The sequence below is a fragment of the Hyperolius riggenbachi genome, chromosome 4 (genome assembly GCF_040937935.1).
Source record: "Hyperolius riggenbachi isolate aHypRig1 chromosome 4, aHypRig1.pri, whole genome shotgun sequence".
Lineage (NCBI taxonomy): Eukaryota > Metazoa > Chordata > Amphibia > Anura > Hyperoliidae > Hyperolius > Hyperolius riggenbachi.
This window is the reverse complement of record NC_090649.1, coordinates 484,328,426-484,353,599: the sequence shown is the minus strand read 5'-3', so window position 1 is coordinate 484,353,599 and position 25,174 is coordinate 484,328,426. Positions and strand designations below refer to the sequence as shown.

The 25,174-nt window shown below is 44.4% G+C and overlaps 1 long non-coding RNA gene across 1 annotated transcript in view; it reads left to right on the top strand.

Moving 5' to 3' along the window:
- Positions 1-24,815, top strand: part of LOC137571019 (uncharacterized) — a 146,264-nt gene extending 121,449 nt beyond the window's left edge. The window contains exon 3 of the long non-coding RNA XR_011031284.1: positions 24,619-24,815. This is a non-coding gene — a long non-coding RNA (uncharacterized lncRNA). The remainder of the gene's footprint in view (positions 1-24,618) is intronic.
- The last annotated feature ends 359 nt before the right edge of the window (positions 24,816-25,174 follow it).

The following is a 25,174-nucleotide window of genomic DNA, read 5'->3' as shown; positions in this document are numbered from 1 at the left end:
CAACCAATCAGGCAGGGGGCGATGCCCCTGCCCACCAATCACAGCTGCTCCCTGCTGCCATTGGTCTTGAGGACGGCACCAAGGCTCTCTCATTGAGTACAGTGATTGGCCCCAATGAGAGAGCCATGGTCCCGCCCTCAAGACTAGCGGGTCCTATTAAATAGTGTCATAGGACATTCCACCTTAGTATTTCCGTCACCAAACCACCCTTTAAAGTGCAGGCTTACCGGATTATACTAAGACCCAAGTTATAACTCCGATCACCACCACGTCCTTGGTCCTCAGCGATCAATAAATTCTCCTCTGGAGTGCCGTCACTCTCTATCATCCGTAGGCCCGACCGGTTTCGCTGCTGCATCATCAGAAGCAAACCGATCGGGTCCACAGATGATAGAGAGTGACGGCACTCCAGAGGAGAATTTATTGATGTGTGAGATAACTTCAAGGGTCCCTGTCAGAAGGGCCCGGAAGTGAGTATCAAAGACTGTATTGAGATTGTATTTGACTTGGTATGTGCTTAGATCTGTTTTGGTTTTATATTGCATTTTATTGAGAGCAACTGATTAAAAGAGAAGAGGTGATCGCTGAGGACCAAGGACGTGATGGTGATCGGAGTTGTGATCTAGTTGCATGCTTTAAGACCTTATAACTTGGGTCTTAGTATAATCCGGTAAGCCTGCACTTTAAAGGGTGGTTTGGTGACGGAAATACTAAGGTGGAATGTCCTATAGCGCTGAGGCGATTGGAAGAACTGTGGTATAGGAGTCTATCTGAGGACTTTTTGCCTCTTGGCAGCTGATGGGACAATTTATTTTCTCTGGCGCAGATATATGAATGTAAACATATTAAATAGTGAACAGAGAACAGCTGAAATTGGTGGTCTACTGCTGCACTTTCTCTGTCACCTGTATTACATCCTGCCCGATATTACATCCAGCCCCCATAAGAGAATGGGGATCTCTCAGCGGACAACCGTCCTGTGCCTCCACACCCAGTGGTACAAAGCTCTGCTGTGCACACGATGATGTGTACACATGAGCATATGATATGTATACACGATGCCCCCTTCACATTTTTGACTGCCCCTCATATGTACCTGTCTAGAATGGACCCTGCAATCAGGTACGAGTTGAGGCACTTTTTTAAAGTGGATCCGAGATGAACTTTTACTCATTGCATAATTGTGTTCCTTTCCTATTGTTTATAGGGCATTCCTCAAGCCAAATACTTGTTTTAATACTCTAATTCCCTATAAACTAAATAAACCACGCCCACAGGTTTTCAGAGAGCCTTGGCAGTAGCAAGGGCTCATGGGAGCTCAGTCTGGGCAGGAGGAGGAGGAGGTGTTACTAGCCATTGATTTCAGAGGCAGAGGGGAAGAGGGAGAAGGGGGATTAGGTTTTTTTCACAGGCTGAGTGCTCAAGATACTGATAAGCCTGTCTAGCTAGATTTTCTGTGTAAACTATCTGAACTTTAGATAAGATATATAGACAAGTTACTTGTTATAGTTAGTTTTTCATCTCGGATCCACTTTAAAAGTCAGCATGCACCTGTCTATCTGCGCTTGACAAATAACAGTCATTTTATCATAAAGGAAGGACTACGCCTCTCAATGTTTTCTGCTCATCAACAGTCCCTTCTCAGACTATTTTTAAGAGATGCAGATGTCAGTAAGGGGCCGTCCACATTTTCCACCAACTGTACTTAATACCTCTACCTGTCTCGGAGTCCGGGGTCCATTCATCACGACCACATCTGGACGGCCGCAGCTTTCCACCTGAGAGCTGCAGATTTTCTTCTTTTTTCTCCCCAGCGAATTCATCGTTGGCCTATTCATCAAATCTATATCATTCAGTGGAAAGTATAAACGCCTCTAATCCATCACGCTGTTTTATTTGGAGAAAAGGCACATAATTACATACATTACCATGCACATATTTTCATATGGTTATTTCGATGCCCAGAATAGTCCGCTGTGAATGTAAGGGGGCCCGAGAATATGAATTCTGCTTTTCATATACCGTCTGTCTAAATCGAACGAAGACTCTGCCCCTCGGCAATAAAACGTAATTAAGTGGATGACCGGATAAAGGAAGCTCTGAGCGCAGCAGACACATTAAAGACCCACTCCGAGTGAGCACAAACAGCATGTTTAATCCGGATAAGTATTCATTCGAAAATGTTTAATGTATTTTTATACCGAGCTGATGGCTGACTGCGTCTCCTGAAATCCCTGCGCTCTGAATCTCGGAGAAGTAAACACTTTTCTAGTCTGAAGCAAACCCCCCCCCCCCCAAAAAAAAACAAACAAACACATACTTATCTAAGAGGAGGGAAGGCTCTGGGTCCTATAGAGCCTTCCACTTCCTTGCCTGGTCCCCGCACTCCACCACTGGCTCACCCGATGGGTTGGAGACTGCTCTTTGCCGCTGTGGGGGGAGCTTCGATAGCCTTTAGGAGCTGAGTGCTTCCAAAGACAGGCCGTTCCACATTGCGCATCCGCAAGCACGCTCTCTTCCGCATGCACAGTATGGAGCCGCCCATCTTTTGGAGCACTCAGTCGCCCGAAGACTTCCAAACACCTCCCGTGGCGGGAGATTTGAACGGACACTGAGCCTTCCCGCTCCTTAGATAAGTATTTTTGGGAGGAGGGGGGGTGGGGTTGCTTCAGATTCTCTTCAAGTGGTGGTGTACTTATGTACATTACATTCCAATACCAAAAAAAAGGAAATGCCAAATCATCCTAATTCGCCATTCGCCAACCAGAACTGGGTCATGCCCGGAATTGGGTTTGGCACATACACCACTTAGGTATGCGGTAGGAGATATCACACAATAAATAGGCAAGTAAACACAATAAACAGTGGTGTAAGCACATGCATTGGAGAGCAGTAAGTCAGTATAAAGTAGTCGATATTGGTGACCCGCATCTAAAAACTCTTATGGGGGAGGGATGGGGCACTGGGGGGAGGGCGTGCAGAGAGGTTAAGGGGTTGACAGCTGTGGGAAGCAAACAATTACTATGCCTTGAGGTCCTGGTGGAGAGTGCCCGAAACCTCCACCAGATGGGAGCTGCCTGAAGAAGCAGTGGCTTGGGTGTGAGTGATCGTTGGCTCTGGATCATAGTCTGGTGTTGTAGAGGAGGTCCAATCAGGGGAGGGGTTTCCCAGTGATCCTCTCCACTAATCTGATGACCCTCTGTAGTTTGTGTCTGTCGCTGGCAGAGGAGACAGTGTACCAGACCAGGATGGAAGAACAGCGGACAGATTCAACAGTGGTAGAGTAAAACCTCGTCAGAAGCTCCTGGGCCATACAAAACTTAATTTGTCGTAGGAAGTATTGTCTCTGTTTGGCTTTCCTCTGAGTAAAGGCGGTGTTAGCCTTCCAGCCTAGATCACCGGAGATGGTTGTGCCCAGGAGACGGACGCAGGATACTCTTGCAACTTCTGTGCCGTCAATGTAGATTGGAGGTGGGGTGGGGGCATTCTTCCCGACGTCAATGATCATCTCAACGGTTTTAGCAGTGTTGAGGACCAACCTGTTTTCTCTGCTCCAGTGACACAACGGGCTCGATTCACAAAAGCGTGCTAAGTGTTAGCACGCCTGTGAAAAGGCCCTTAGCACGCTTTTGTGAATCGGGGCCAAAGTGTCCAAGTTAATGCTCAAAATTTTAGATGCCAGATGGTAGCAATATATTATGGAATGAGAACTGTCAGATATCCAAGCTGATTTTAGAAGAGGGAGAGGCACAAGAGGTCATATTGCCAACATTCGATGGATAATTGAGAACGCAAGGGAATTCCAGAAGAATGTCTACTTTTGTTTTATTGACTATTCAAAAGCTTTTGACTGTGTAGATCATGATAGACTGAGGCAATAAGCATGCCAGGCCATTTACCTTTTGAGCAATCTATATGCAAACCAAAAAGCAACAGACTGAAGTATGGAAAAACTGCCTAGTTCACAATTAGCAAAGGAGTGTGACAAAACTGCATATTGTTTCCTTTTTTATTTAACTTATATTGCTGAATATGGAATGCAGAAAGCTGGTTTAGATGAGTCACATGCTGGAATTAAAATAGCTGGGAGGAATGTTAACAATCTGATATATGCCGGTGATACCACTCTGATGGCTGAAACTGAGAAAGAATTAAGACTCTAGTCATGAATGTCAAATAAGAAAGTGCCAAAGCTGGTCTACTGCTTAACATCAAGAAAACTAAAGTCATGTCATGTGCTCCAATGAACCATCTACAAATAGATGGGGAAAAAGTGGAAGTTGTAACAGATTTATTCTTCCTGGAATTGAAGATCTCTGCAGATGGTGACTGCAGCCATGAGAATAAGAGATGCTAGTTACTTGGGAGGAAAGCTATGGCAAATTCAGACAATGTGACTCTCTACACTGTTTGAAGTACAGTGTCCTATCCCCCAGCCCTCCTGCTGATGAAAGCTTTTGTTTGCTCATTGCTATGCTTATCTGCCCACTCTTTCTGTGGACAGCAGGCTGAGGAAGTAGTGCAATAAAAACCTTTAACAAACATTTGAATGTAAGACTAAGAAGTACAATATATTTTTTTAGTAATGAGCAACATTTGTTAGTATACATTTTTAATGTGCTATTAAGATGCCCGGGGTGCTAAAAATGGTGGTTCACTTTAAGATTCAAAAACATTTTCCTCACACTTTTGGAGGGGGCGAAGTGCAAATTTAGGAGCAATAAATACCATAATTCGTAATTGCATTCGATTACAAAGAAATTGTGCAGCACAGAGCCTTATTTTTAGCAGCTTTCTAACGTATGTCCCCTTTAACACTGATTATTTGTGCCTTAATGCGTTTATCCCACTACGTATCACATCCAGATGAGGCCTGCGTTCTGTGTAACGAGAGCAGACAGTTCGCATTAGCCTAATGGGGAATGGGCTGTTAGGATTAGCAGCCCAACCCAACGTGACATGTTTATCCTTACACATCACCGGCACTCTCCCTCTCCAATCGTACGTTAAAAAAACCTATACATTCACCAGCGAACACCCCGCCCCCCATGTAAATAGCCATTAGGCCGGAATATTTTTAAATAAAAAATGCAAAAAATAAATAAATAAAACAGATGCCTATTTAAATCAACAGCAGGAGCTTAAGTAACAGAATAAAAACTTCAGCACAAAAGACTTGAGTTTCCACCCAAGTTCTTATTTGCGCGTTTCGTTCCCTATGGAAAATCAGCGTTTAATTTGACTTCGGGATTTGGTGGCCGACCAAGTTTATGCAGCCTTTCTGTCACGGTGGGCTCTCCGTCCCCCCCAACTCCACGTTCCGTGATGAGAATTCATTAGTCAGAAAACAGCTCAGATGCAATCCAGAGCCCAAAGTCCGTTTTGGCAATCATAAGTCGATTTGATACGCTTGTAAATCTTGTGTGTATATATGTCCATTTTTTTTTAAATTCCCTTCCTGCAGCTCTGCGAATTTTCCATTGGAAGTGAGTGCAGCGTTCTGAAGGTTCTGATTAAAATAATAATCAAATATAGAGAAACAAAAAAACACTTGGGCGTTCAAAAGGCGTTTCCGTACTTGATGGCGGGGTTTTAACCTGCGAAGGAGAGCGTTTATTTCTGCGTGATGAAGAAACGATGATGGAAAGATGTCAAAATAGAGGCTTAATGAAGAGCAGAAAGGCCGCGGCGAGCCAAAAAAGCGCGGCAGGACAGATATTGTTTCAGGGTTTAGAACACGATTCTCTGCAAGGCGAGATTGACTTTTTTTTTCTCTTCGGTTTAATGAAATGAGGGGTTTGTCATGAAAGCTATACACAGCATCCTGGATAAATACATATCAGATGGTTCTCGTTAAATACGCAGCTCCTCTGTCACTTTAGGTTTTGCACGTAAGTTGATTAAAATAACATAGTGGCAGGCTTTTTTAAGAATAGCATTCAAAATTATGTCCAGGTGTTTTTTCCTCTTTTATTTTTTGGGTCTGCTGCACCTAACTCTGCACCCCCTGCCCCCTCACCAACATACTTCACCAAATAAACACAAAGATGCACCTCTCACCCTCCAAACCATCCCCTCATACTCCCCTGTGAGACTCCTCCCTATTCTGATTCCCCCCTCCTAGCACAAAGAAGTACCTCCCACTCTCCAAATCCCTCCCTCATACTCACCTTTGGCCTTCTTAATTCTCCCCCATCCCCATCTCTGTGAGGTTGGGTCAAGAAGCACCTGCAGGGTCATTGAAGGCCACCCTTCGCCTATCATGACAGGCAGTGGGTGGCCTTCAATGACCCCGCAGGCAATACTTATTATGGTGAGCGTCCCCGTCTAGGGGTTGGTGGTGGTGCTCACTCGATTGAAGAAGAACCCACGGGTGTCATGAATTGTCTCAAGATATGATGAAAATAGAAGTTTTATGAACTTTTAGTTCTGGGGACTTTTTATCCTATAGTTATTCAGGTATGTCAAACCGGTCCTACGAGGGCCGAGATCTTCACATATTTTTGACACAGCTCAAATGAATTGATAAGTCTGAATCCGGAAAGGTGTGGTCCATCAGGTAGAACACATTCCTTTCTTTCTCAGTCCATCCTAAACACTGGCATGGATCTGGCCCTCCAGGCCTGGAGTTCGACACGTGCTATAGTAGCACTGAGCGCTGTATCCATTGTTTAGCCTTCATAATATGTTTTTCCCCGTTTCTTCCAAACAAAAAAGCTGCTCAGTTTCCTAAGGCCTAACATTCACAAGCTGACACTGCACTCCAGAAATCGGTTATCCGAGGCACCCATATTCTATTCACCTTGCTGCAAGGCACTGTGTATTGTTACCTGAGGAAGCAGGCCAGTACCAGTGAAACGCGTTGTCTATTTTGTATTTTGAATAAATACATTTCCAGTACTACTGGTGTTTTTGTCATCAGGAGAGGTAAGAGTTTACCTCACATTCATATTTTAACTAATAGAAGTTTATATATTTTACACTTGGGCGCCTCCATCTTTACGAGTATCCAGATAAACCTCCTTTGGAGGGTATACCCTAATAATTTTAGGTTATTTTATACGCTGTCTATAGAGTTATATACTACTGTTTTCCATGCGCCAGTTGGTGTAAATATTATTGTTATACATATTTTTTGTACGTATTGATACATTGTATGGTCGAGAGACCCCGTTGGTCACATTGTGTGACTTTTTTAATTGTTTTTATGAAATTTTGGATAAGTTTTTGAAAATAATAAAGATTCATAATATTTGGATATTATTAGTCTGGTGCTGCTTGTATATGGGGGAACCCCCTTTTCCCTCTTTTTTGTATGTCATATGCTGGTTCCCCTTCTAGCACATTCTAATTGGTAAATGAATATTTATTCATTAATTTATGCATGGTGCTGGTCCCAATTTCTATGAGTCAAACCTCCTTTGGAGAAAATAGTTTTTTTCCCTAAAAAATACAAACCCAGAAGAGGGACCATCCAGCTTCCGGCATGACCTGGAGAACCGAGTGGGCATGGTTTATTTCCCACTGGCTTATACAATGGTTTCATGGATCTGCAACCTCTCTTGTGAGTATAGCTGTATATGCTTACAACTTCCCATTTATTAATGACTAGTAGACCCAAGTCCATTCAAAAACGGGCTCTAGGTCTTTTCTTTGACAGTGCGCACGCCTGTCGCTCGGCAACCATCCGCCCACACGCACACCCATCCGCCCGGCTCACTCACCCCGTCCTCAAGTCCCAACGGCTATCTGGGTCCGTGCTGCGCACATGTGCAGTGGCAAGACGCATAAACCCAGCGGCACAGAGACAGTGTACACAGGGACACTTGTCTCTTATTAGATAGAATACTAGAACATTGGGCTCCTTGTCTCTCTGTTTAAAGGAATTCAGGAATCTACCCTTATGAGACAACAGGGTTGGAGAAACGTTCCAAATCTACAACGGCAAGAATAAATCCAGATGCTGGACCAGCCCACACCTGACTTCTAGATGTGGAGACCAGTTCTGTGACAAACCATTTTCAGTAGTTTGTGACAAGTCTTGGCTGCTCACACAGCTTTTGTATCAGCAAGCGGCAGAGCCGTGCTGGACCTGATTGAAGATATCCTGACAGGGATTCTGGGATACTAAACTGAGATGTATGTGTGCAATTCAGAGACCATAAAGTTCTGCATGTGTTCCTAATTCCTTTGAAATAGCTTTCCTTGCAGGCAGCCCAGAATTTCCAGAATCTGACCACACGCAGTTCTGCACGGACTCAACATTGCCCAACTCAAATGACTTACATGATTTTAGGCTGGTGTGCTGCCTTCCAATTAAAGTACCCCTGAACTAAGAGGGGTGGTTTGCATGGTTAATAACATTTTGTTTGTGGTGCTGTGACATATGTCACAGCTCCATTCTCATGGTTCAATGCCTTCAAGGGGTCCCCGCAGTACTCAGCCCAAATCTTCGACTGATACGAACATTGAATATGGACGGGAGGAAGTGGCAGTTATCCTCTTTTCGCGCTAGGAATGCACCTTTCACGCTCCAGATAACCCCCACTGGTACCGCCCTCGCCCGCAGTTTCATACCAGAATTAATTACCTGTTTTTTAAAGAAGCCCCAAATCATAATTTGAAAAGGGTAGGAGGCGCCTGTATACATATATCTGTGCCTCTTATAATTTGGGTTAGTATTACAAGAAAAATAAAATACTGTTTTTCCTACCTTATAGGAGTGAGACTCACACTTAAGGTAGTGGTAACAATTTCTCAAATTTTATTAGGGCACAATCGACAACGCGTTTCACGGCTACAGCCGCTTCCTCAGGTCTATAGGTGTGCCTGAGCACCAGATGGCGCTATAAGGTAGGAACAAAAGTATTTTATTTTTCTTGGTGGTTCCTGAATTTTTAAGGCCGCTGCTGGCAGCAGCTGCTAACAAAAACAATAATATTTTTTTCTGGTGTGTGTACATGCCTGCCTAATTTTTCTGGCTGCACTGCGGCTGCAACAACAAAACAAAAGGCATATACATGTGTCAATTCCCTTCCGTGATCGTTACCTCGCCACGGTGAAAGGGCTTGCGTATCACAATAAAGCAATGACCGGCTATATGAGTGTGTTGGGGGCACACCTGACCCAAGATAATAAGGTCGTTGCTTCATTGTGGACAGTTGTTCTGTCATTGAGCTACCTCAGCCTGGTGACCATATGGGCTTGAAAACCGCTATCGTCTGCACTCTCGCCATGGTGCGCACCAGTCCAGCACGGCCGTCACTACACAAACAGCTGTTTGCGGTGCGTTACACAGTGAGTTTGGTCTATCAGTGTGAAGCAGTACTCTAATTACACCACCTGCTGATCCATGTATACACACTCAAGATGTTTTCAAGCACTTTAGGCCTCCAATTTAGCAGTGCAATGTGATTTCTGCCTTTTAGGGATTATAACCCTGCTGTGCGGCAAATTCGTAATTTTCCCCCGGACTTTTGGCGTGTATCCCACTCCGCCATGCCCCCCTCCAGGTGCTTGGAACATCTTTTCCATCACTTTTGTGGCCAGAAACAGTGTTTGTAGTTTTTCAAGTTTGCCTGCCCATTGAAGTCTATTGCGGTTCGAAAAGTTCTCAGGTTCGCAAACTTTTTTGGAAGTTTGAGGTTCGCGAACCGAAAATCGGAGGTTCGAGCCATCTCTACTCACAGACACTTCAACCTACACATACTCCTCCCACATGCACACATACATGCTACTTCCCAGTCGTATTAGGCACACACACATAACTTTTCCATATGTATGCACACAACCCCTCACCCCCCATTCTTCCCCTTCCTTCCCCATCACACACTTGTAGCTGGTACCGCAAAGTACCTCCTGTAGCACATCTACCCCTCAAAGTGCAATATCACCTCTGACAGCCTCCAGCTTTTCTATTTGCAAATACAAAACCTCTGGGCTTCTGGATTTGAATATGATCCTTGACCCGAAGTGATGACACCCAGTCCTAGCGAGTAAGTGCTCAGCCACCATGTATCCCGCTGGGAGAGCTGTGGTAACTCAATCAGAAAGAGGCCCTCAGTGAAGGCGAATTTATAGTCAATCGTTGATGGAAGATTTCCTTGAGAAGTCCTTGCAAATAAAGAAACGGTGACAACAGACTTCAGGAAAATGTAAAACGTTGAGATGAAGCTTGTAAGAAATTTCCACAGTAGTTAATCTGGCAGAAGCTGTATTAGACTGCACTGTCAGCAAGCAAGCCCAGGATTGTCCTTGTAGCCACCATTGGTAGACGGTGTACAGAGGCGCCAAAAGCATAAAATATGCTAAAAATGTTAAAAAGTTCAGGAGGCGGTGGTGGACTCAACCTCCCCAAACATACTCACGAGCTGTCAATATTCAAGCAAAACAAACTTTTATTCAGATACTCCGATATAACAGGCAACGCGTTTCTCAGGTATATTCCCGCTTCCTCAGGCAATAATTGACGGAGTAATACACAGCAAGGGGTCTAGTATGCACCTGGCGTCTCTCCCAGAGAGTCCACCACCGCCTCCTGAACTTTTTACCATTTTTAGCATATTTTATACTTTTGGCGCCTCTGTACACCGTCTACCATCTTTGTGTCCACCCCTAGGTGGAGGAGTGTCTATACCCTTGTTTTCCTTTTCTACAGAGAGCAACATCTTAGTCCTGAGTGGGGACAGGCCTAATCTCCCCACCTGCTCCTACAGTGCTTGCCTTTGCAGTAACCCTGGTTTGTGAGTATAATTACTTACTATCCATTTTTTTCCCTTCTCCAATACGTACTTCACCATATTGGGCTCTCGGTTTCTCTGTTTTACATATCGTAGCCACCATTGCGCAAATAAGATTAGCCAAAATAAATCAAGAAACGCCATCGAAAAACACAGAATACCATTCAAAAGAAAAGAAATCCATATACCATAATTCAAAATCCTACAAACTCTATATAAAGTTTAATAAGAAAATCTTTATTGAGCAGGGACATATCCCAATTACAATCAATTAAAGAGACACTGAAGCGAAAAAAAAATGATAATATTATGATTTGTATGTGTAGTACAGCTAAGAAAAAAAACATTAAGATCAGATACATCAGTCTAATTGTTTCCAGTACAGGAAGAGTTGAGAAACTCCAGTTGTTATCTCTATGCAAAAAAGCTATTAAGCTCTCCGACTAACTTAGTCGTGGAGAGGGCTGTTATCTGACTTTTATTATCTCAACTGTAATTGAACTGTTTACTTTTCCTCTGCTAGAGGAGAGTTCATTGCTTCACAGACTGCTCTGAAAGACTCATTTTGAATGCTGAGTGTTGTGTAATCTGCACATATTAGAGAATGATGCAATGTTAGAAAAAACACTATATACCTGAAAATAAAAATATGAGAATATTTTCTTTGCTGCTAATCTTCTAGTAATTATTCATAGTACACAACCAATTCATTATATCATATATTTTTTTTTCGCTTCAGTGTCTCTTTAAAAACAAAAAACAGCACAGAGCAACAATAACAGAGTCAATAAATCATATACAAATGTTACCATTGTGGCAACCTGTGTTTCTACTAGAGCCGATGGTCTCGCAGGCGGGACCATGGCTACGTTATTGGGCCAATCACTGCACTCGCTGAGTAGCAGTGAGTGCAGTGATAGGCCCAATGATGAAGCCATGGTCCCGCCTACAAGACCATGAACTCCAGTAATAACACAAGTTGCCATACTTTTTTCCCCTTACTGCTGCTAGGGCTTATTATCAGGGTAGGGCTTATATTTCAAGCATGCTCGAAATTCCTGCTAGGGCTTACTTTAGGGGATGCCTTAATTTCAGGGAAACAGGGTAATTAGGTAGCATGTTATCCCAAAACACAGAATTCAGCAGTGTGTGAACCAAACATTACAAAAGCATGCAACTTGCCACCCTAAAAAGAGCGTCTTTTCTCCTTGAGGTTTAGTTAGTCTTGACCCGTAGAGTTAAGCCTCCTGTGTTGGACGATGTGCTTATTCAGGTTCTTAATGATCCCCTTCTGTTAAGTTTCTCTAATACTCTGGACACTTTTGAGATGACTCCCTCCCCAACTTATTAAGGGTTGGTTCACACAGCCTCTTTCCCCGCGTTTAACGCAACAATTTAGATGTGACATTTTTCGGGATCTACCGCCATCCTATTCAAGTGAATGGGAGCATTCGGAATAAGCATTTCATGAAAGCCTGGCGGTCAGAGGCGACCTTAGGAGGGGGGCAAGTGGGGCGATCGCTCTAGACCCCACACCTGAAGGGGGCCCCACAGTCATGCCCACTGAGCTTACACTGAGAGCCCTGTTCTTCCTGATCTGCTCCTGCTCAAGTGCTGACCCAGTGGTGCACATGTCCTTAATTGCATGCCCATGGACGAGAGCACCCTGTGCATTGATATCATGATTTATGTCATGCGCATAGCACTACCGGCCATGGGCATGCAAAATGCCACCGAGCCATCGCTGACCACTTCGACTCTGCGACAATCAACCTCTCACAGGACTCAGTAGCATCATATTTTGGAATTTGCTAAACAGGTAAAGACTCTACAATATCACCAACAGAATCAGAGTCAGCCAGCAAAGTCAGGCCAACAGACACAACACATATCACCCTGTCCCCTGGTGGTGGTGCAGAAGAGGCAGTCAGCCTAGGACCCATCCCCAGCCAGTCTAGTACACACCCCTAGCTCCCCAGCCAGCCTGCATCTATCCCAACCTCTCCAGCCAACATCTACCTATCCTTAGCTCCCCAGCCAGCCTGGTACCCATCCGTAGAGAAAGATTTTACAGTGGGCAAACACTGACTAAATCATCTGTGCTTAATTATTGTAAAAATTAAAGGAGTACTGTAGGGGGGTCGGGGAGAAATGAGTTAAAGTTACCTGGGGTTTCTAATGGTCCCCCACAGACATCCTTTGCCTGCGCAGCCACTCACTGATGCTCCGGTCCCCGCCTCCGGTTTACTTCTGGAATTTCAGACTTTAAAGTCTGAAAAACACTGCGCCTGCGTTGCCGTGGTGTCCTCGCTCCTGCTGATGTCACCAGGAGCGTACTGCGCAGGCCCAGTATGGTCTGTGCCTGTGCAGTATTATTATTATTATTATTATTATTTAGTATTTATATAGCGCCGACATATTATGCAGTACGCTCCTGGTGACATCAGGGGACGCTAGGACACGGCAACGCATCCGCAGTGGTTTTCAGACTTTAAAGTCTGAAATTCCAGAAGTGAACCGGAGGCGGGGCCAGAGCATCGGTGAGTGGCTGCGCGGGCACAGGATGTCTGCAGGGGACCATTAGAAGCACCGGGTAAGCTCAACTCATTTTCCCCTGACCCCCCTACAGTATTCATTTAAGCACTTTTTTATTACATTATTTTCACTGGAGTTCTTCTTTAAGGTGAACTGGGCCACAGGTGTATCTACTGGGGGAACAACCACAGAGAGGCAACCCCCACAGTGAGATGTTCTTTCAGCAACCGCCTTGGTGAATGTTGAAACAAATCCATAAAGTACAGACAACATGTACCCAGCACTTCATCACGTATCTCTATATTAACCTGCACCACAGCATTCGTCACATGACATATATTAGGAACAGAATTATGTACAGTCTTCATCTGTGTTCTCTCAGTCTAAAGCATGTTTCCCCAGTTCAGTCATTCCGATCTTTGGTTCATATTGTTCCAATAATCTGCCGCTCGCTTGACGTGTGTGAACAACACAAGATGACAAATGATGCAGCTCATCTTCGCTATCATGCTATGTAGTATCGCTTATGAAGAAACAAAAACACATCAAATATTTTCCATTTGGCTTTGAGATATCTGATTATGTTTTAGTTAGGATCTGAAGAGCTGTTGGGCTAACTTACTGGAAGAGCGTGTCTAACGAACTGCAATTCTCTGCGCTGGCTAAAAATGAAACATTTGTGTGTGCTTTGGCCTGGAGCCAGAAGATGGAGATATTCCCAATCAAGCATGTTCAGCCTGATCGTAGCCAAAGTTCACCAGCGCTACAATGCGAACAAGAATGCCCTTTTGCTGGAAGAGGGACGTTGTCCAGGGTTGTGGAGCTGCTCTTCGAGCTGAGCCTCTCTAGTGGAGCCCGTTCAGCTTGGTTTGCAGACATTGCCATTGTCCCGGTGGAAACATAACTAAGCTGTTTTGATGTGTTTAATCATTCTGAGCAAAGCCATGAAACGCGGTATAACTTCTAATAACAGAGCTCCCATACATCTCTGGATGCCTTCTCTACAATCTAACAGAACGTATTGGCCACAATTCACTAAGCTTATCTCCTGTCTTTAATAAAGCTTCTGAGCTGTTTTTACTGTTATCACCATGGTGATAAAGCCTTTAGCATTCACTAAGCAATTTACATCATGCTATACTTAAAATAAGGATCCTGTCCTTAAGTTAAGGAGTGATTTCTAAACTTAAAGAGAACCAGAGACGAAGCACCCTCATGTATTTTACCATATCTATCAATGGGAACATGACAGTAAACACCTACTCTCAGGATTCAAAAAATAAAGATTTCATACTAACCTCAGTAGCCTCTCTGGATAGTTCTGAGGCTTCCTAAGTCCTCCTCACCCAAACTTCTTCCTCTTCATGGTCATGCTCCTCTCCATGTATGAGCATGGCCATATTGCACAAGAATGGCTGAGCTCAGGGAGCGCGGCCACAAGAGCATATCCAAACTCTTCCCAGATATTCTGGGAGGTCGAGTGTCAATAGTGTAGTATTTCTGGGAGATGTGAAGAAATGACAACTACTCGCAAACTTGGGTTGGTATATGCAAGTACCATTTTGCACATGTGAAGAAGGACTGTTCCCACTCAGTTATGATGACTCGGTTGGGTCAAAGTCGGTCACACTCCAGAATAGAAAAAGGACCACTGGATGCAGTCACAGAGGTAAGCCCTGGGACAAGGGAGGAGACAATGCAAGATGGGAGAAGGCAACCCACTTGGGGTACAATAAGAAGTGGGTGGAGGTGATTGATAGGTGATAGGTTAAGATTTTTATTGTTAGACACCAATAAATAGACAATCTCCATTTCAGAGCAGCAAAAATGGAGATACATAGCTCAGACCCTGTCTTCTTTTGACCTGAGAAAGCGGACAGGTCCCGTGAAATGCGTTGCCTTTTTGTTAGTGTCTAACAATAAAAATCACAAGATACGACTGGTCCTATTACTTACCTCCACTCACTACATATTGTGTCACAATTGAGACACCTCCTCCCATCTTGCTGAATTTGTTTAGAAGGACCCAGCTTGGGAATGGTGGTGTCAAGGAGGACACGAGAAACCACAGGACTATGCAGAAGCTTCCCTCTACTGGGGTTATTATCATACTGTTATTTTTGGGGGGTTACATACAGGTTCACTTCAAAGTCACTTATCAACCCAATCGCTATAAGAATTTTCTCTGTTTGACTTTTGGGTTCAGCTGGGCAATAAAAACCAAAACGTGATCAGAACAATGACGGCGCGTTTCCAAACAAGGTAAATCCGTAACAATAATCTTGTTATTTCAGGCTAGATTAGACCATTCTAATTTGGATACTTCTTAAACTAATACATAAAACAACCCTAGTAGCGGGAACAAAAAAAAAGTGTGTTTTTACAGGCTTGAGATTCTAAAGGGCGGGCATCGAAATCCCATTATAGTAATCTTGTAAATGATGGATTCCAAAAAATAAAGAGGCCCGCTCTGTGTTTGTATAACTTAATCTAGCAGTAAATCCTGTACTTTCAGCATTCAGAACGATACACAGTGGACCTGCTCTGATGAATGAATCCTTTCACGGCGAAGAGTGCTTTTAGCACCTGAACAAACAAAGGTACGCGCAGACAGAACCGAGATAACATTCAGCACTGGGATCGGGCTTACATAAATATGTAAGAGGCCTGTAACGTAGAGGAACACATGGAAGGCAACGACTTCAGGGACACGATGTTTGGTTGATGATCATGCGCTCAGCCAGCACTTTTCAAGGAGAAGTGGACAACTTGGACAGGACCTTGTGCAAGAGGCAAGGCCGCCGTACAATGCCAGACACACATGACAGGCCCGCGTGTAAACACTGGATGCTGAGTACTAACAAGTCATGCTGCAACGGTGAACCTACTTACGTTTTATAAAACAAGACTTCCTTGTGCTAAACAGAGGGACTGTCAAGGCAAGTCGAGGCTGGTCACTCAAGTGTGGATGACTGACGAGGGTGGAAGGCAAGAGGGAGCGACTTAGCTAGAAAAAAAAGCGATGAAAGACTTCCAGATTACATTGAAATGCCAAAACTTAGTTCTGCTTGGCTTGGTAAAGAGCACCTGTCTGGAACAAGGAGGAAGCTTTGGAGAGGAGCTGTCATGATCTGCTGAGGTTTAGAGCTAAGAAGACTGGTTTAGGCCAAACTCCTTTCCAGAGTTACCAACTCATCCCTTTAATTACTGTCATGCCATAGGTAGGGTGTTTGATTAACTACAATTGATTGGTATCCAAACTGTAGCCGGACAACCACAAGACCAGAGTAATATAGATATGTAATGAAAGCCACAAGTTCTTCCTGATTTTTTGGCTCTCAGACTGCATGAGGCCAAGAGGACATTCCACCTCCAAAGACAAACGTTTCATGGTGTTCAACTTTACAGGTCATATGATCTCCCTCCAGGTGGATGGTCCAGCTTCTACCTGCACCATTGCTCAATCATGTCTGTCCCGAACTTGCCCATGTTCCCTAACCATACCTCTGAAGATGGTCAAAATTATCACCTGAGTAGCCATTCAAAACACTTAGGATACAACAAATGTACTTCCTGTAGTCTTACTTACCTTATCACGTTGGGTGCTTGTTAAGATAACTCTTGCTTGAGCCCTGGTGATAGCCCTACTTTCTGGTAGTAAAGGTGCAGGCCTCCACAACTATCACTAACCTCACCACCCTAACCCCTTGACATAAGTTTTTAACCTATGCATTAGGCAGAGGTTGGGGTGTAGAAACATGATGGAACAGGGTGGGGGTAAGGATCACCAAAGCCTCAACGAGGAACCTTCAGGACAAATATTTTGTTTCCATTAATGTCGGACGTCAACCTCCAAGGTGGACGTTGGCACTTGTGCACGCCTATCACGCATCCAAATCCCCGTAGCCGAGCCATGTACGGCCATGGGGATTCGGGTGCATTGTACAGTGCTTCAGAATTTTTTCACGTGCAAAAATTTGAAAGCAGTCTATTTATTTCACTAGGCTGAGAATCCGGATACGCATTTGGGCCCATGAAATAGGACACAAACAGCCCCAGTGTAAAAGGGCCCTTATATTAAAAGTATGTTTCTGAGAGATAAGAAAAGTGGCAGTTCACATAGCCTATACTTTTTGTATGTTTTTGCACTGCACAAACAAAGCCTTCTTCCATGCATTGCGACTGAATTTGAACTTTTTTCCAGAAATTCTTTTAGTAAAAATACTGAGAAATTAAAGCAGGGTGTTAGCAAGAAAATCCCATGCACCAGCACCACATTTGATATGCGATTTTCCCACACTCCTATCCTTTTGACACACACAAAAATGCGTCAGGTTGGTTGTTTGCCCTTGGGCCTAAATTGTACTTATTTAATGGAAACTTGTTATAATTAGTGTTGGTGTTAGAATTTGGCACCACATTGTTTGGAACCTGAACACACGCATTCAGCTCCACTTAAAGTGAACCTCCGGACTAAAAATCCGGCTTGGTGTTTCTTTAACAGTTTCACAGCATCAGAACTTTGTTTTTCTTACCAAAGCATCATTTTTAGCTGCATTTTTACCTAAGCTCCACCCATCAAAGAAAAAAAGCCCGAGCTTTTTTTCCCTGATGCTGTGCAGAGCATGATGGGATTTCCTATGTTGTTATTCACGTTGCCTAGCAACTGGGAGAGGTGCTCAGGACACAGAACAGTTGAAACTGTGTCTCATGCTCCCTGTCACCTCCTTTCAACCAAAAAGATGGCTGCCATCATGAAATCAAACATTTGCCTGTTCTTTTTAAAACAGGGTGGGTAAGAGATTATATTACCTATCTATTTTAATTAACATAACTAATGTAACTTGATGACAGTATGTTTGTTTAGGCTGAAGTTCCTCTTTAAGTACCCGGCAGCAGGACAGGGTACGTTTCATTTAGCTCTTCCAAGCTAGAAGGAGGAAGTGAGGAAGTATCAAAGTTAAATGAAGACCAGACCACAAATGATGCACAAAAAAAGCAGCATGTATGCGCAGAATAAAACAGGCCCGGATTTACCTCACTATAGGCACAGATGTCCTGGCACCCTAGACTCCGCCCTCCATGAACCTACAAACCCCCACCGAACTGCACCACAAGTGTGCTGGCTGGCCCAGCTGTCACGCCTCCCTTACTTCTTCTGCCCATCATAGGTAGCTACAGGTGTCCCTTAGTATTAGATAGCCAGTATTAAAGTGGTCTGAAACTCCGACATAACCTTCAATAAAAATGTGTTTTCCTACTTTTTATTACTAATACAGCTATCATATTTGCCTTTGTGCATAATTAATATTGTTTCTTTACAAATTACAAGTTTCCAAAGTGTAGTTTATCGTACCTTGAAAGCTGGCATTTTATTTTATTCAAACTCCTTTTTTTATTATATTATCTTCTAATGAGCTTTTCTGAACTGTGTGTGTGTGTCTGAAGCACAGAGAGCTCCTTTCCACTTGTTACACTGTGTTTACACACATTGTAACAACATTGGAATGTAAACAAAGATACTGCTATCTCCAGTTTGGATGCGGATTGAAGATGAATAGCAGGACAAAGTGCTTTCTAATGAGCTTTTCTGAACTGTGTGTGTGTGTCTGAAGCAAAGAGAGCTCCTTTCCACTTGTTACATTGTGTTTACACACATTGTAACAACATTGGAATGTAAACAAAGATACTGTTATCTCCAGTTTGGATGCGGATTGAAGCTGAATAGCAGGACAAAGTGCTTTAGTTTAACCATTTCAGTGATGTTCTGCTAAAAACAAAATCTGGGATAGTAGCTTTCAAGCTGTGAGGAATCTTTTAGAGCAAAGTAGAAATGCTGGCTTTCAGACCACTTTAAGTAGCTAGAGGTGCCCCTTAGCATTAGGTAGCTGGAGGAACCTCGGTATTAGGGAGCTAGAGGTGCCCCTGACTGGAGGGAGATCTCATCAGTGGAATGCAGAGAGCTGGGTAAGTAACCACTCATTTAATCTTCGCTCGGGACTCTGCATAAGGAAGGACAGAGGCACTAGGGGAGGGGAGTAAGCCACCTTTCCATCATCAGGCGCCTATAGGCACGAGCCTACAGTGCCTTCTGGTAAATCCAGCCCTGAAAGCAAAGCAAGTGCAGTGGAAAACAAACCCAAGAGTCCAGGTACATTTTCAGAAGAGGGCTGTCCAATCTTTTGCCCAAAGGAATTATTTAGGGATAGCAGGTTACGAACACTAATAAGGCTTGCTTACTGGAGGCCTTAGCGGATCAGTGAATAATGGCGCACAGCGCCTATGCATACAAATGGCGCTGCATTAAAAAGATACTGTATGCTTATCGCTATTTATCGTTAGTACTGCATAATAACGGCACACAGGGAAAAAAGAAGAAAAACGGCACACATTAACCTTATTTATCAATAGCGCTGTTCATATGCCAAACAGCAGACGTTATTGCCCACAGTAACGTTATTTATCAATAGCGCCCTACATAAGCCAAACTGCAGACGTTATTTAACTGCAAAACGGTAAATGGATTTAATGCAACACTATCAAGGTTAGGGTTAGGCACCACCGGGGGGGTCTTAGGGTTAGGCACCACCAGGGGGTCTTAGGGTTAGGCACCACCAGGGGGGTGGTTAGGGTTAGGCACCACCAGGGGAGTGGTTAGGGTTAGGCACCACCAGGGGGGTCTTAGGGTTAGGCACCACCAGGGGGTGGTTAGGGTTAGGCACCACCAGGGGGGGTCTTAAGGTAAGGCACCAGCAGGGGGGTCTTAGTGTTAGACACCACCAGGGGAGTGGTTAGGGTTAGGCAACCCCAGGGGGGTGGTTAGGGTTAGGCACCACCAGGGGAGTGGTTAGGGTTAGGCACCAGCAAGGGGGTCTTAGGGTTAGGCACCACCAGGGGGGTGGTTAGGGTTAGGCACCACCAGGGGGGTGGTTAGGCACCACCAGGGGGGTGGTTAGGCACCAGCAGGGGGGTCTTAGGGTTATGCACCACCAGGGGGGTTTAAGGGTTAGGGATAGGTACAGGGAGGGTTCTGTGTGTTAACGCTAAATAACGATAAGGCTTTCATGTTAAATAGCGATAAGAGACAAACGGATTAGCGGCAACACCATGCGCCATTATTCACAAGCGCCATTTTCAGATGGATCCTACATCCAGACTCTATCTCTACTGAGCAATACAGAAACAGCTACACCTGAAGAAATAAGTCCAATAAATAAAATCAGATCTATACTGCTTTGAAAAGACCTCTTCCAGGACATTTGAAGCCTTCACAGACCTGCAAATGGGACTACAAGAATACATTTCCATGGCTGAGATATGCGTGTTTACATGTTCTTCGCTAGTCAGGCTAAAGTAAATTAGGTAGAGGTTGATGGCGTGGAATGTCTTAGTATGATGAATGAAGGCGTGGTGTGTTGGAACAGTTCAGGCTCAGATAGCTATGCTTAGTTGGAGAAGAGTATTGCTGAGTTCTGAGGAATCACCCGAGATGGGATTTCAGTACTTCAGTAGAACAAAAGTTTGCCTTCTTAAAACAGAAGGTATTTGTGATAATTCCATGTGGACTCCTAAGCATATTGTTATAACCCCAATCTCTGCCTACTAATGATTTTAACACGCAAAGACAAGAATCCATTAAAAAGCCTTTTATTTTATTTGGAGGTGACCCTAATGCTGTAGGCCGACTTCTACTACTTGTGAAATGTTTTTTCAAAAGAGTATTTTTTGGGTGGATAATAATTGTTATTACATGAAAGTATCACTGGTATTTTCAGGCAGGTTAAACAGTCATCTAAAGTTATACATTTGGCTCTTCTGTACTAGCTGTCTTGTGTTGTCTTTACTCTACTCACTGCTTTTCTCTTCCATGTGCACTGGACCCCTATTTAATATACAGAAGCCCCCACTTCCTATCCACAACATCCCTCTTTTCTTTTTACAGGCCCCCCTTTTTTCATGTACAGCCCCCTTTCTTGAGTATTCCTCCCAAGACATCGTCAATGCGGCCAGAAATCTGGACCAACAATTATTCATAGTTCAATACTTGCCTCTTCCACTTTTGTTATATTTGGCCTATGCCCAAAAACTGCCCTGGTACTTCTGTTATATTTGGCCTATGCCCACAAACTGCCCTGGTACTTCTGTTATATTTGGCCTATGCCCATAAACTGCCCTGGTACTTCTGTTATATTTGGCCTATTCCCACAAACTGCCCTGGTACGTCTGTTATATTTGGACTGTGCCCACAAACTGCCCTGGTACTTCTGTTATATTTGGCCTACGCCCACAAACTGCCCTGGTACTTCTGTTACTTTTAGCCTATGCCTACAAACTGCCCTGGTACTTATGTTATATTTGGCCAATGCCCACAAACTGCCTGGTACTTCTGTTATATTTGGCCTATGCCCACAAACTGCCCTGGTACTTCTGTTATATTTGGCCTATGCCCACAAACTGCCCTGGTACTTCTGTTATATTTGGCCTATGCCCACAAACTGCCCTGGTACTTCTGTTATATTTGGCCTGTGCCCACAAACTGCCCTGGTACTTATGTTATATTTGGCCTATGCCCCCAAACTGCCCTGGTACTTCTGTTATATTTGGCCTGTGCCCACAAACTGCCCTGGTACTTCTGTTATATTTGGCCTACGCCCCCAAACTGCCCTGGTACTTCTGTTATATTTGGCCCATGTCCACAAACTTTCCTTGTACTACCTATGCTGTTTTATGTATGCCTTCCCTTTTTTTTGCGATCTTCAAAATTCCATATTCCTCCTTTGGACTTACACCCAGCCCCCTTTATGTGTCTCTCTCCCCCACCTCTTAAATTGTAAGCTTATTTGTTAGGAACCTCCTCCCCATGTGCTCTTCTCCACCCCAACATGGACTCAGTAACTAGTCTGCTCTACTTATCCCTAGATGGTTACGTCACTATTTTGTGTACCATGGTTGAATGCTATAATGTCCCTGTGTAAAGTAGACTGATGTTGTAATTCCTCCCCTATCTATTGTGCAGCGCTGCGTACAGTGGTGTAACAATAGGGGATGCAGAGGTTGTGACTACACCGGGGCCCCTGCACTAGAGAGGGGCCCTCCTTCATCCATCTTATTAGCTTTTTATTAATGCTATGCTGGTAATGGACACCTCTATATGTACATTGCATAGTGCTGATCCTTAACAAACCGTTTCCTTTCTCTGTACACCTTTCTGACACTGCAGCTGTCTTTGGTTTTGGGGCTCAATAGAGTTCTTGGGGACCCATGTAAAACTGGCACTGGGACTCCAAGCTTTTTACTTATGCCACTGGCTGGGTAATATGATAGTGCTTTATAAAGCTTTTTATTACTATAATAATAATTGGAATGCATTCTTTTAATACTTAAAGTGAACCTCCGGACTAAAAATCTACTCTACTCAGCAGAACTGAAAAGGCTTGGTGTTACTTTAACAGGTTCACAGCATCAAAACTTTGTTTTTCTTACCCAAACCTCATTTTTAGCTGCATTTTTAGCTAAGCTCAGCCCCATCAAAGAAAACTGCCAGGCCGTTTTTCCCTGATGCTGTGCAAACCATGATGGGATTTCCTATGTTGTTATTCACGTTGCCTAGCAACTGGGAGGGGTGATCAGCACACAGGACAGTTGGAACTGTGTCTCATGCTCCCTGTCACCTCCTTTCAACCAAAAACATGGCTGCCATCATAAAATCAAACATTTGCCTGTTCATTTAAAGCAGGGTGGGTAAGAGATTATATTGCCTATCTATTTTAATTAACATAACTAATGTAACTTAATGACATTATGTTTTTTTAGGCTGGAGTTCCTCTTTAACATATTTTTTCATATTGATATTAACCTCCTTAGCGGTAACCCCGTGCTGGACACGGGGTAAGCCGCGCAGGGGGATTTCTCAGGCCCCGCTGGGCCGATTTGCATAATTTTTTTTTATACACACAGCTAGCACTTTGCTCCACACCCATTTGCCGCTACCCGGAGTGTCAGATGGTGCCCCCCCCCCCGAGACCGGTGCGCTGCCTGGCCAATCAGTGCCAGGCAGCGCTGAGGGGTGGATCGGGACTCCCTCTGACGTCACGTCGGTGACTTCATCGCGCCCGTCACCATGGCGACGGGGGTAGCCCTCATGGAAATCCCGTTCAGAGAGGGATTTCTGGATGGGCTTGATCGCCGGAGGCGATCGGAGGGGGTGGGGAGATGAAGCTGCGCAACGGTTATCATGTAGCTAGCGCTAGGTTAGCTACATGATTTAAAAAAAAAACTAAAAATTTAAATAGTGCTGCGCCGCCTCCCTGGCGGATTTCATTGACCGCCAGGGAGGTTAAAGAGAATCTGTAAGGGAAAAAGTGTCCATTTAAGGCTCCCTCCATCCTCCTGTGTAGCCCCGATCCAGTGCTGGCTACCCCTGAAAATCAAGCTTGTTGGCGGATGTGCGCAGGCACAGTAGCCCCTGCAGAACGCGGCAACATTTACCTTTGGGATCCAGCGCAGGTGCAATACCACTCGTGGAAATAGGCGAGCCTGATCGGGTCCGCTCTACTGCACAGGCATCTCACGCGGGCGCGAAACGTCTGTGCCTGCGCAGTAGAGTGGACCAGATTGGGCTCGGTTGTTTCCACCAGGGCCCGAGGGGGAAGATGGTACTGCATCTGCGCTGGATCGCAAAGTAAATATTGCCGCATGCTGCTGTCCGGAGGTCCCAGCGATGGATTCATACTGCACAGGAGGAAGGGGATCATCTGGATCCATTAGGATCCAGAGACTTCCCTCTCCCATGGTAAGTACCCCCAGAGGCTCTTTTTTTTCTTACAGGTTCTCTTAAAAAAATGAATTTTATGGATATCTGGGTGAAATAGAGTTTGGTATATCTCATAATAGATGAATTACATCCTGGTACAGCTTAGATTCATTAGTGTTAGGACACATCATTAACAGGAGGGCATCTGTGTTGCATGTGCAGCTGCACCAGAGCTGGGACAAGGTCCTCCAGCACCCAAGGCTGAGACACCAAAGTGCGCCCCTCCATCCCTCCCACCCCAGCCGTCACACACTGATTGCCATTAGACTAAGAGGGCCACAGGGCCCACAACCTCCCCAACACCTTAATCTCTAGTTATCTGGCTTGCAGTCACTGCTATGTATCCCCTTTCCTTATTTCTCTCTGCTTCATACACAATTAGGAATGACAGCTGAATGAATTGTGCGCCCCCTCCTACACTGCGCCCTGAGGCTGGAGCCTCTCCAGCCTATGCCTCGGCCCGGCCCTGAGCTGCACAGACTCATGCATGTTTTTGTAAAGTATTACCTCAGCCTTTTCATTCATTTTTAGGACAGATGGTGAAATAAGAATACACTGCATTCTCGTGGTTCGCAGCAAGAGCCTCTGAAGAAGCAAGAACATGAAACGGCTGTCCGGCCTGCCCCCGGGGCCCCAACATGCGAAGTATATTGTATATTTGTCGCATCGTTGGATTTTCTTATGTGACCAGCAGGATTTTAAAGGAGCAGTGTCCAGCTGTAGACTCTTCATGGGTGCATTTGTGTGGTTGGTATAAGAGGAGTAAAGGTGATCATATATAGTGGGATGCGAAAGTTTGGGCAACCTTGTTAATCGTCATGATTTTCCTGTATAAATCGTTGGTTGTTACGATAAAAAATGTCAGTTAAATATATCATATAGGAGATACACACAGTGATATTTGAGAAGTGAAATCAAGTTTATTGGATTTACAGAAAGTGCGCAATAATTGTTTAAAGTGAACCTCCGGACTAAACATCTACTCAGCAGAACTGAAAAGGCTTGGTGTTTCTTTAACAGTTTCACAGCATCAGAACTTTATTTTTCTTACCAAAGCATCATTTTTAGCTGCATTTTTAGCTAAGCT